Source organism: Rutilus rutilus (genome assembly GCF_951802725.1).
Source record: "Rutilus rutilus genome assembly, chromosome: 23".
NCBI lineage: Eukaryota > Metazoa > Chordata > Actinopteri > Cypriniformes > Leuciscidae > Rutilus > Rutilus rutilus.
The window spans coordinates 26686890-26700740 of record NC_140233.1 but is presented as its reverse complement, the minus strand read 5'-3'; the positions used below and the strand labels follow the sequence as shown (position 1 = coordinate 26700740).

Here is a 13851-nt window from a genome sequence, read left to right as displayed (position 1 = left end):
CTGATACACTGTCAGATCTCCTTATGGTCCAGCTGTCCTCTCCAGAGATCAGGGAGTATTATCCAAGCAAAGCTGTGATGCTGTGGCACCAAGACTCTGTCAGGAGTAGAAGGCCAGAATTCATGGACCATGCAAAAGGGGTAATTACGGTAGAGAGTGAGGAGTCGGATGAGGTTTAAGTTCATTAGATTAAGCATCTGATAGTTTTACAAAACCTTCAAATGTAGTGTTATGAGCACTAGTTCCATGCTCACATCTTCCACGTCTTAGCATTTGTTGCTCTGTTTTGACTTCTATGTATGATCACATTTTTAATCATATAACTAGCAGTCTCAAAGGACATTACTCTGTTCATGTTGTGTGAATGTTATAATGGCAAACGTTTGTAAAATTTAAAGGAATGGTAAAATAAATAAATCCTGCTTTAAGGACTTTTCAGTGAATCATGTCTTCGTTCCCCCTCCAGATTCTTCAAGGATCCGGCTGATTACTGGCAGTTTGATGGAGGGTTTTTCTTTTGCTGCTACATTGCACTATCACTTCTGGTACAGATTCATTGACCTTTTGTGATATGTTTTGATTTGACTTAATTTAATAAAATGTACTTAATTTCATTTAATTAGTACAATGTATAGTTAAGATTCTGAATTAAAACAGTGTAATGTTTCTCCACAAATATGATCAGATATATACGGAGCGCCCAGGGGTCAGGCGAAAACTGTTGAACAATATAAACCTGCATTGAAAGATATAAGCTAAAGAACAACAGACCACAACCCTCTCAGCTCAACACCACCATTTGTTGATTTCTTCGTCTGTTTTAAAGATGAAATCATGACTTTATGATGATAGTAACCGTAAATGACACATGGAGTAATATTAAAATAAACTCAGTTTCACCTTGGGGATCTGAAGAACTGCTTGTGAATAAATGGTTGATATTGTAAATTTACATCTGAATACATCAAATATGTGTTTTAGAATGGATAGTGTTGTATACTTTGTTTTCTACCAGACTGTAATTGAACTGTAAAGTGAAAATCTTGTACATTTTGTAATCAGTTTTCAGGGTTTTTGCTTTTATTTATACAGGATAGTGCCGACAGCGGACGAGAAGTGAAGGGGGAGCGAGAGGAAGGCTGGGACTCTGTCGAGCACTGCACAAGGCTTCGCATTTTACTGAGAATTTAAACAACTTTTTTTACTGTTCATTTTAAATATTAAATGTTGTATTTAATTTAAGGTTTACTGTAATTGAACAAAAACTGTCTTTAAATATTCCACTTAGACTTCTACTTCTACAGGTTTTTAACATTACATCGCTGCAAGTTAAAGTTTGAGATGTTTTATATCTGTTTTAGAAAGTATTTTTAGACTTTTTGTTTTGTTTTCCAAAATAAAACTTGTTTTACAATCTTGAGCATGTGTTAACTCTTTATTAAATGTGTTTGTAATTAAGCCATTGCTGCCAGTCATTTGAAAATTAACAGTCTTTTAGAGTACAGTATGTGCAGTTAATCACAAACTCAGTCAGCATTGCCATGACTCATGTTCCAACTGCAAACTAGTTTGTAATTGAATGTACAATTGTATTCTTCCATGATGATAGGTAAGACAGTGAAACAATTAACGTCCCGATATCAACATTGATTCAATTTGCAAAACCGAAGCATAATTCAACATTGATTCAACCTTGGTCCCTGACGTTGATTAACCGGTGAATCAGCGTTGAAATGCCGGCTGGGAGGCTTGGTGTATACTGTGGGATTGAGGGGTTCATCATCCGCAAAACCCACAGTATATGATGAGCCCCTCAGTAACAGGGCATAGTTAAGATGTTGCACAATAATCCATAGAATATTGCTTTTGGGAATTAAATAATTCAAATGGTCATTTAGATCAAACCGAAAAATACCTTTGAGAGCAGCATCATTAAAGTCCACAGTTCCCAGAGTTCCTCCACATACGTCTCCACGGGACGATCCCCCGGCGTAGATGCAGGAGGGCCACTGCTGGGGTCATAGGAGAAGGTCAAGTATTCTTTAAGGATCCACTGCAGGCAAGCCTGTAGAACCCAAGTGCAGTTTAATTAACATAAACTAAATACAATGACACGGGGGCTCGACACGGCACAAAGACCATAACCTCACCATCAGTGGGACATGGACAATACTTGACAAGGAACAAGGCAAACATGAGGCCTCAAATACACAAGGCTAAATGACAAGACAAGGGACACCTGTGAACATAATCAAGACAATTAACCAATGACAAGACACATGACAGGATCACAAGTCTAGAACAGGGAATCACATGACAAGACAGTGACATGAGACATGAACCAAAAACCAAAGCAAACCATGACTTATACGTATAAAAAGATAAGTGGTTTGGAGTTTTGATGCTTGTTGCTTTCAGAAATGTAAATGTGTGATTGATTTGAGGATGCTTTCCATCTAAACACATTTTATAAAATAAATATTTTATCTTTTGACAATAAACTCAAGAGGGCAAAGAAATCATTCATCCCTTTCCTTGGTCTCCCTCTCTCTCCTTTATTCTCTCTCAATTGCTTCTTAATGTCTTCTTTCTTCTATCTTTCGGTCTTCTCGTTCCCGTCTGTCCTCTCGCTCTTGTCTTTCTCTTTCTCTACGTTCCTCCTCCTCCATTTCCCGCCATCGTCTCTCCTCCCTCTCTGTTGCTTCTCGCTCTCTCCCGGATCAGGTCCTCAAACTTGTGTCTTCTTTCTCTCGCTGGCTCTGGTCTCGCTGAGGATGAAGAGCCCACAGCAACATCGGGCCGGATGAGGCAATAAGGGCCGGTGGAGTGATGGAGGGTCTCGTCCACTTCCAGGACTCTGCTGTGGCTCCTCATCATCAGTGCTCACAATACATCACTCATTTTAATCACTCCATTTACATAGTCATTAACTGTTGCATTAGTAGTAACAAAATCATTAAACTTTATATTTCTGTTTGAGGGTTTCCCTTATTTTTATTTTTTTTACAAATGTGGGCTACTTTGCCTTGCAGGCTCTGCTCCACTGCAACAAAAACTGAAAATGAAAATGAACTGGAAGACAATACATACATTTTTTAATAATTATTTTCTATAGTATACTTACTCAAAACCTTTGATTGCGCGTATGTTCATCAGTCCCTGTAACATCCAAACAAGATTTAATGTTAGATCTGTCATTTATGTGATCTAAAGGCTACTACATCATAGACAAATACAATCTAAAAATGATCTTCAGTTTGTAAATCTTTATGTACATTAGTCAAATAAGCATTTATATGTGTAATGTAAAGTGTTGACAAAAGCTTAGGCCAAATGGATGACATTATAGCACACATTCAACACACACACGGCTATCTGATGTGTTTTCATCTGGAAGATGTGTTTTTAAGAGTTTCATCTGCCATACTGTATGTCTGTCAAATGTCCTGTCAAATATTAAACACACATTTAGGAAACGTCTGTGTTGCATTTGGTTACGAGTAAATCTGCACTTTTTTTAAACAAACGTTTATCAGATGTTTGTTCACAGTTAAAGCAATGCTGTCAAGAAAACTATGTTTAACAAATCTTGAGAAGTGTGTGTGCTTAATGAAGCACGACTGGTAGCTATATGAAAATTCAACGTTTTACAGCAACTTAATATAATTATATTTAATATTAAAGGGGTGATGAACTGAGAAATCAAAGTTTCCTTGAGCTTTTGACATATTAGAGATCATCATACTATAATAATATCCTGTAAGTTTCAGAACTGAAAACTACCTTGTTAGTCCAATAAAAGCTTTTATAGACATCAGGCTCAGCAAACGACTCGTTTTTCAAAGTGGGGAACTATGACGTCAAAGAGGATAAAACACCGCCTCCACAAAAGAAGATCAACGCCTACTTCAACACAGCCTGTTTAGCCCCGCCCACCGATTCGCCCAAACATGCTAAATAACATAGGACGACATGATGATTGCTAAACCGGATCGAGCTACTTCCAAGCAATAAACATGCTGTTTACTAAATATTGTGCGTGCCTGGTTGTGGAAGAAGACAGTCTGCATAAGCTTCCTTCGGATTCCAGCATGGTTAAACTTTATTAAATCAGTCAATCACAATTTCCCGACACGGATCTGCCAGCAACATGTAAGTAACCATGTGTATTCTAATGCCTGATCTGCGATCAGTGATTTCGGTGTAACTATTCAAGTTCAGATATTTCTCTTAAAATCGTTCAATACTGTTTATGCATCAGTGACTAAACGATCAACTTCACATAATTTCTCGTAGTATTATGAAAATAATCTTTTTTTAAACTGTGATTAAATTATATAGCCTACAGAAAGCGATCAAAGAACGATCCCTTTCGCCCAAGCTGTCAATCAAACAGCACAGCGCGAGCCGCGAGAGCTTATCTGGACACTTACCAAACTCGTGATGACATAATGACACTGTTACACTACACAACGAAGCTCTTACTGTGTATTCACATCGTGTTTGCATTGTGATTTGGTGTTAGCATTTGTGAGAGTGCAAAAATTGCGTTGCAATGATAAGATCTTTATTCACGCGATCAACAGACTGTCTGTCATCTGCTCAGTCAATGCTCATCATGCTGCAACCTTTCATGTGATGGAATAGATTTAAATATAATGCTTTAAACGATACTTTTCACGATTTGTTAATCTCGATAGCTGTAATAGTAAAAACGTAGTAAAAGTTTTCGAGAGAGTTCATGTAATACTAGCTATTTCATTGCAAGCATGTCAGCCAATCACAGCAGTGGGCGTTTACACTGCAGTCTCACAGCAGACACGCCCCTTAAAACAGAGCGTTCAAATCTGAGGCAGAAATCAGGCTTGGAAAAATGGCTTTTATTTATAAATTATGACAATTTTTTATGTAAAAATCATACTAACATTATAAGGGCACCCCAGGCAACATTATAAAATAATAAAACAATCCAGTTCATGACCCCTTTAATATTTCAAATCAATAGTTTCCTCATCAGTTGTTAAATAAGTGCAATGTAAATATTAATAATGACTGAATCAATGATATGTATGATTCTGTCAATAGACTCTTCAGAAATGTGTGTATAATAGCTTAGCATTTCTCAACATGAGGAAGTTGTTTGATAATGTGTTTGTGACTGATCTACAGTCTTCAGGATAATGATTTAAATAGAGAGAGTCACTTTGCATTGTCAGCACATGCTTCAGTGCTCTGAGAGTGTTTATAGTGCTGTGAGTTTAACACTTCATGACTGAGAGCAGAACACAATCTTCATCATCACACAAGACTAAACTACAGCAATGAACACAATCAACATCTTCATCTGGACCATTGCACTGTTTATTCAAGGTTTGTGTAATACAGTTTTCATAATGATTATTAGTTCTCTTAAAATGTAAAATAAAAATAATTTTTTTTTTCCTGTTTTCTTTCAGAGTGTAGAGGACAGATCACTGTAACTCAGAGTCCATCAATAACAGCAGTTCAACCAGGAGAAGAAGTCAGAATAAACTGTAAAACCAGCAGTGATGTGTATGTGTATAGTAGTGTTTATCATCGTTTACACTGGTACTCACAGAAACCTGGAGAAGCTCCTAAACTCCTCATATATGGAGCAACATACCGTAATACTGGAACTCCATCTAGATTCAGTGGCAGTGGATCTGGCAGTGATTTTACTCTGACCATCAGTGGAGTCCAGACTGAAGATACAGGAGATTATTACTGTCAGAGTTTACACTATCCAAACAGTAACTGGGTGTTCACACAGTGATAAAGAGTCGTACAAAAACCTCTGTCAGTCAGACGTCACAGTGACTGCACTGATACAGCTGAGAGAAACTGCAGCTGCTGATGGAGGATCACAAACTACACAATATCAAACCTTTCACACACTTTATTCATTTATTATGATGTAAGTAAGCATGTAATATAATAATATAATATAATATCTCTTACTAAACTGGACTAAAATGTGGAGAAAATGTAGTGTTGCTTGTCCCTGTAAAACTTGCCACTACAATATTATCTATACAACTTAATGGAGTTTCTTCAAAATAACTCAGTTTAGTTGGATCAACAGTGTTGTTCATCATTATGCACACTGTATATAATGAATCACTATATAAAGTCAGATGTCAGTGAGTATAAAACACTGAGAGTCCACAGTCTGAGCACAAGCGCTACTCTTCAGCACAAACACAACATTCAATAACAGAAACAACTCGAAATGTCCAACAGAACTGAACATTAGACATTAACATAAACTGCCAACATCTTTCCCTGTGTGCTCTACGATCTACTTCAGGCTTATGCCCGTTTCGCACATACTCCGTATGCGGTGTGTGTTTCAGTGCGTACGCGGTGTAGGAGCATTTCAAAATTAAAACTTTGAATTTAAATATTTATTCAATAAATCTTGCATGTCACAAATAACTTGTTTTTAACCAAGAACGAGACGAGTGTCGTTCATTATGTCGCCTTGTTTTCCTTGCTTTACCCCAGTCTTAAAGTAAAAAGATGACTGTGAAAAATAGTAGTATTTAATTAAATGCATTTATTATGAAATGACTACATTTTCATGTCAATCTGTGTTCATTTTGACCACGAACCATAACTTTAATTCATCCTGGAACGGATCGCCGGACCGCATCCGTGTGCAGTGTGAAAGCTCTAACCTGTTAACATGGGTACGGAAAAAAATACGCACCGCATACGCACTGCAAACGGAGTATGTGTGAAACAGGCGTTATGATGCTAAACGCAGCCCGTGGATCTGGAGTTCCCAGCATGCTTTGCAAGGGCCTGCATTAGGAGAGTCAATTAAGGTATTAAGTGTTAATTTATGTGTTTTACACTGTATCACTGAAGGGCCTGTTTCTTTTTTCATGCAATTTCTCTGCGTCAGTCCTAAAAGAAATATAAAAAAATCCTACGCTGACTTTTGACAAATGCGTTACACCAGCATAGAGACCCGAGCGCGGACAATTAAGCACAACAATAATAATGGACCGCTAATGTACGAGTTTTATGGGCCGTATAGTAAAAAAAAAACTGAACAAAAGTGTGAGATGTATCTGTTGTATCTGAGGAGTTTCTGTTATTGAACTCTGTGGTTGCCATTGTGCTGAAGAGTAGCGCTGTCAACTGTGATTTTCACTTTTCTGCAACTTCATGTGTTTAATAACCCCAAATCACAATTTCTCACTGAAGCAAATTCTCCGATCAGCAAAGAGCAGGAGCTAGTGATGGAGAAATGAAGCTCACCCCAGGAATTATGCCTATAGGCTACACAGGTTCGCCACCAAGGCAGTTATAAATAGGAGACACAGGCCTGTGTACAAAATTACAAAAGATGCTTTATTTTAATCAATTTAAAATAACAATCCAGTGCTTAACAACAGATTGGGGCACACACACACACGACAATCCACAGGGCTGCAACCTTACTTCAGGTTAATTAGGTGAAAGATCAATTCCAGTTTGTGCCACACACACGCACACTTGTACTAATGTGAGACCTCATGCATACAGCAAAGCACTGCAATCCGTGAGAAACACCACCACCGCACGTCACACGCCCTCGTCCCGAGTAAACCTGCTGCTCCTGAGGAACACACACGCACACGCCAAAATAACAAGTTAGTAACAAAGTTAAATTTTGCAACCAAACAACCACATAAGAGAAAAACTTCAAATTAAATTTACTAAACCATTAAGAATCATCAGAAAACAAAAATAGAAAAATAAACAAATATCTGAAAATGGTAAGACAGCTACAACCATCAAACCAATTAAATCAAACCAATAATTAAACGAAGTTGAAATTATAAAGTCAGCTGAATAATCAGCAAAATAAACAAAATGCTCAATACACAAAAGATAAATGGTTTTCAAAATGAAAAGGAATCATCCACTGAGTTATAACAGAAAAATAAGTAAATCACCACAAAAGCACAATATGAAACAAATTAAACAAATGCCCTTAAAAAAGAGCTCAACCATGCAAACAAAAGAAAAAAACAATAATATTCCACACGCCCCAATAGACGGCAGTACGCTCAAAAGCGATCCTGATGAAGACACTGGACGTGTGCTCCTCGTGGGAACAAAGCAGCGATACAGTCATGAAAGTGAAGCCACACTTTCTCCTAAAATTTAAACAAACAATTAAAAAAGAGACGGCATGCAAAATCATTCGTCGAGACTTACGAACAAAGAGATTTTGTACTTACCAGCAGGTCGTTGCGGGACTCTGACTAGTCAACACATTCAAACACTCTGTTTAAAAGGAATAATGATCCGGTGTACGTTCCTATACACTACCGCCCTAAAGCCATATTAACAGTCATTAACATTGCCAAATGCTGAAACTACATAAGATTTTAATTAAACATACGTACCAGGCCGACAGGGAAAGGTAACACGCCAACGTAAAAGGCAAGATTAGAGGGCATGCGCACATATGAGTATAAAACTCGCTTACGGAGTGACAAAGCCACACGGGAGGGGAACAGCAGATGGGAAGTGAAGCTACCTGAACAAAACACTCCTGTTAGCGTTTACACATCAACTCTTAGCTGCCAATACATCACTTTTTCCTACCTGAAATGCTTCACCACAATCACAAACCCAGCCAGGAGAAGAGACAGCACCCCAGAGGAGAGTCGCTTACCTGAGCTTCTTCTTCTTCTTCTTCTTCTTCTTCTTCTTCTTCTTCTGTGTATTTGGCGGTTGGCAAACAACGAATGGTGTGCATTACCGCCACCTTCTGAAAAGGAGTGTGGATCTGGACTACTTACTCTCTATAATAATAATAATAAAAAAATAAAATAAAAAAAATTAATAAAGCAATTATATTCTCCTTAGTAGACCCGTTTCTCTTAGGAAAAGGAACAGATAGCTGTAGCATGTTTCTTCAGACTGTCTCTGTAATAACCCTCTAATCCTTAAGGGTATTTGTTCAGCTTCAAGGCACCTAAGTAACTTCTGCCTCTCATACTGGTACTTATTACAGGATTCTATCACATGCTCTATAGTTTCTTGAGTATTGCAATCACTACACGTGCCATCAGCATGTTTTTTCATTAAAAACAAGGTGCTGTTCAAACCTGTATGGCCTAGCCTCATCCTAGAAATCACATCTTCTTCCTGAGTATTCCTATGTACGTTTCTGCACCCTCCCACATTCTTTTGAATATTGTAAAAGTGTCTACCAGTTGGGCTTACCTGAGCTACCGGTGTGTGACGCTTATATGTGTACGTAACACGGCGCCCATAACTGACGTCACAGAGGCGTCATAACTCTCATGTCACATAAGGCAATACAAATATTTAATCTAATAATAGTCTTTCACGTCATTACTTACATAATGTGTTAATGAATGTGAATAAATGTATGAGTCTGTGAATAAATGTATGAAAAAATAATAAATGTACAAATGAGTAAATTACACTGTTAGACTTTGCCGTAATTTTACAGTTACTTACCGCAAAAAAGCCCACTAAAATACCATTTATATTATTTATGGTTAACTACTGTAATATGCACTGCATTATAGGTATTTTTAATGAAATTTACAGTAACTTACTGTTTATGCAAAAGCAGTAGTGCTACTGTAAATGAAGAAGACAGATTTTTTGAAGTTTGTATATGCATATTGTATTTAAGTTTTAGGCATATTAAAATATCATATGATAATGTTTTATATTCCCCCCCTATCTTGTTCTGCAGATGAAAATCATGAATCTGCATTCTCATTTTGAAGCTATGCAAATACTGGATGTTTAAAAGTTAAATAAAATAAATAAATACGCCATCTGGGTTTTTTTTTTCCATATACTGTCTATGTTTTTTTCTGAGGTAAGTACTGAACAAATTTATTTTATAAGTTACTTTTACAAAGTAAACCATTACCAATATCAATTAAATATAGCAAAATTTATGAAGAAAGTAAATAATAAAGTCTCATAGGCTTTTAATAACAGCTCACAGGACAGTCTAACGTAATTGTCCTCGAAACTGCCGCTTTAATATCCCATTAAATGCCACAGAATTGACTGACTGCCTTTTCCAGTAGATGGACCCAATCTAATATTTACACAAACAAAGGTTTTCTGTCTTTTTTACGACCAGTTATGGCATATTTTACTCGTCAGTTAAATGTATGGCGTTTTGAAGTAAGTTAGGCCTAGCACGTTTTCCCAAAGGCACTCTCTCGCGCTCTCTTTGCCCCAGGCCCGGGTCTGTGGGGGTGCTATGCACCCTCAAACGCAAGCAAGAGATTGCTACTTTGATACTGTTACTTGATACTGTTATAATATATTGGTGAAACAGATTTGCCAAACCAAACGCTCCAGTGCATATTTGTGCTTATTTGTTTTCACGCTCTGGAGAACGCAGGAGTATTTATTCAGTGCCGAATTATGCAGGCTCGCGAAAACTCTCATTAACAAAGTGTAGACACGATGTAAGAGATGTGACAGCTACGTATAAATGCTGGATTCACTCTGCACACGACCGAAATATGACATGTTAAAATAGTAAGGCATTTAAAGCAATGTAAAGGCAGACCAATTGAAAAATATTCTTTGCAAAATATATATTTTTAAATGCTATGCCAATTATTGGTTAAACAGTCATCTGATTGTGTAATTGATCAATCTAGCAGTCATCCTAGATCTGTCATTCATCATGTTCATAACATATAGTCATTTGCCAATAATCATTGCTGAAAAATAATGTTTCTTCTCTTTCTCTCTTTTCCCTGTGTCAACAGGAGCTAACTACAGCCCAAAGGCTCTTTTAAGAGCCTCAGCACTGAGCATCTTTGGCTTTGTAAGTGTGTTTTGACTAACTATCAGATGCATTATGTGATTAACATATTGTAATGCATAACTTGCAGCATAACTTTTTTTAGGAGCACTTGTGAGAATCAAGAAACATTTCTGATTATTTTCAGTTGTACACGTTTTTTCAGGATTCTGATATAAAAAGCTCTACTGTTCAGTCAGTATTTTTTTATGTATTTATTTATTTATTTATTTGGATGTTGAATTAAATTATTACTTTAATTCGGCAAGGATGCATTAAATTGACCTAAAGTGACAGTAAAAACATTTGTAATGTTACAAAAGCTTTCTATTTCAGATTTAAGTTTGAAGGGCCATAAAGTTACTCAGTGTACCTTTAACGTAATTGTACATTCAGGCAATTAACAGAGTTCCCTAACAAGGGATGTGCAATAAAGTTTTGCACTATACTATTTAAACTAACTCGACTGTTAATAACTGCTGTTGCACAAGTTGATTCCTCGTCTGTCCATGAACACATTTAGATTAAATAAACTCATGACCAACTCAAACTGTTCTAAACTGAACTCAAATGGCACTGCGAATTGGGTAAGAGACAAACATAAATTACTTAATTGGGGAAATTGAGAGATGAAACCATGCTAATGACCTCTGTCTGTGGTGAAGTAGTGAGTTTGACGTGTAATTAAACTCGAGGTTCTGTGGGGTGCGGACTGGATCGATTCCATTCCTAGAACTTCCGGACAAATCTTTGGGGTGCGGACTGATATGGGGCAGTGAACCCGAGGTTACCCTGTGAGTCAGTCCTAGAGCTCCTCATGTACGATTTTAGGGGAAAATTGGGTTTTTTGGATACGTTGATTTCTTAGGCGTGCCGCAAGAACACCACAGACACAGTGTAATCACCATGGGAAAACTGGGAGTTGTGAAAAATATGATACACCAGTGTATTGCCAGATGAGAAGTTTATGTATTATCTTTTTACTCTTTTAATTAATTTTATAACTGTACTGTACATCTTTTTTACAACTCAAGCAGGACGTTTCTCAGTGATACACTGCATTAATAGACAGTTATAGATAATCGTGGCCCACAAACTGATTAGCATAGGTATTTAAAGGGTTAGTTTCAAGGGTTTGCGCATATGCTTCAGTTATTGTGTGCGAGAGAGATCTCAGGACTGGTAGGAGCATATTGTGGCGAGCTTTAACGAGAAGCAGTAGGTCCGAAATTTTAGGATGAGCAAGCCAACCTTTGATATGTTGTGTCAACGTTTGTCCACATTCCTCTCCTACGACGACACAATGCTTCGACAGGCCATCCATCCGACACGCATCGGGGTTGCTCTTGTCATTAAACCGCGGAGAAGTAGCCTAATGCCTCAGAAAATCTGATCAGCCTGTTTACATGACAGTCGCATTGGCACATATCCGATTTACATCTGATTTATTTTCACATATGAATGAGGCCTGAAACCGATCTCGAAATATCTGAATGCATGTGTTTTTATCCTGTTTACACTGTCATAGAACACATCCGATCTGTGTCACATATGAGCAAAAAATCTGAATTGGGTTACATTTCACATGTAAATGAGGCCTTAGAGCTGTTACACACTACATGAAAGATCATTTTCAAAAATCCATAATAGGGGCACTTTAATTTTCCTTGCTTTTATTTTGTGATTATTTTAATTCCTTACTGTGTAAAGCACTTGTAATTGCCAAAGTGTATGACGTGCTATATAAATAAAACTGCCTTGCCTAATGTTGCATCACAATAAATAAATAAAATGGATGTAATTGATTGTGAAAGTGACTAAAGAATATGCTGCTGTACATGGACTTGTCACTTTTTTGAAATTTATTAAATTCATTAGCATTCATGTAAAATATAAATAATAAAATAGTGCAAAAATGGGCATACTACTGTATGGGGCATCTAACTGTAAAAGGGCATCTTACTGTAAAATTTAATTGCGGTAAGGGCATCTTACTGTAAAATGAAATTGCGGTAAGGGCATCTTACTGTAAAATTTAATTGCGGTAAGGGCATCACACTGTAAAATGAAATTGTGGTAAGGGCATCTTACTGTAAAATTTAATTGCGGTTAGGGCATCATGCCATAAAACACATTTACAGTAAGCTACTGTAAAGGGGAACTTACAGTAACTTACTGGCAATAGTGCTGCCAGTAGTTACCGCAAAAATACGATATAATGTCACACAGTGTACTCGACATATGTGAGAGCTTCAGGTTTATGATAACTACAAAACTTTTGTCGATAAGCCTCTGGCACAAGAGCATAGATGCGTAAAACAGCATGTTTGACTTTTTCGTAATCTGCTGCGTCTTCGAGAGTTAATGAGGAATAAGCTTCCTGCGCTTTTCCTTTTGATGCGAAATTAACGTTCCACTATGGAGGCGGAAATAAAGGACTAATATATAATATTAACAGAGGAAGCTAATAAAATAAAGTTCAGAAGTGATTATTACTTATTTACTCTTTCCTTAGAGTTAGTTACAATGTCAGTATATTTAATGTTACTGTGCTTCGGCCATTTAAAGCCGTTCTTTAACCCTGTCAGTAAAGCTGTTTGACTCTGATGAGTCTGAGGTGAGTCTGTATCTCGTCCTGATCTCTCTCCGGTCTCGTCGTGAGCTCACAGTCTACAGCAGCTTTTGCATTCAGAGGGTGTTTTATATGATCAGCACATGCTTCACTCTACATGTGTTTATAGCTCTATGAACTGAACATGACATGATCAAGAGCTCTTCTTCATCAAACAACAAAAATGACTTTCAGCATCATCTTCCTCTTGACTCTGGCAGTGTTTAGTTCAGGGTTGAATAATGATTTATGATTGTATTTTCAAACACTAATGACACTATATCATTACAATCAACATCACTCTTGTGTTTATGAAGAGAATGAGTCAGTGTTTCAATATGATCATCATGTTTTAGGTGTAATATATGATCCTGTCAATCAGACTGCATTCAGACGAGATGCATTG

At 37.2% G+C, this 13851-nt stretch overlaps 1 long non-coding RNA gene across 1 annotated transcript; it reads left to right on the top strand.

Annotated features, from left to right (window-relative positions):
* Positions 1-1319, top strand: LOC311282862. The gene is made up of 3 exons (XR_014625985.1): positions 1-140; positions 467-545; positions 1093-1319. It is a non-coding gene; the product is annotated as an uncharacterized lncRNA (long non-coding RNA).
* The last annotated feature ends 12532 nt before the right edge of the window (positions 1320-13851 follow it).